This window comes from Penaeus monodon, chromosome 27, assembly GCF_015228065.2.
Source record: "Penaeus monodon isolate SGIC_2016 chromosome 27, NSTDA_Pmon_1, whole genome shotgun sequence".
Classification (NCBI taxonomy): Eukaryota; Metazoa; Arthropoda; class Malacostraca; order Decapoda; family Penaeidae; genus Penaeus; species Penaeus monodon.
The window spans coordinates 39,378,486-39,378,696 of NC_051412.1; positions in this window are offsets into that span (position 1 = coordinate 39,378,486).

Sequence of the window (211 nt, forward strand, 5' to 3'; positions counted from 1 at the left end):
GAGTTACAAAAATGGGTAGGTACTGAAAAAAATGACAATTTTCAGTTTATATAGCTATACATTATGTTCAGTAGCCAAGTAATTACTTATAGGCTCTTAACCTATTTGAAGTCTGCTTACAGCAATGAAAAGACATGAAAACTACCAAGGTAACTTATTTTGAAAGGGGGTGGGGGGCAAATATTTCTAAATAAATTAAAAATCTCCCCCC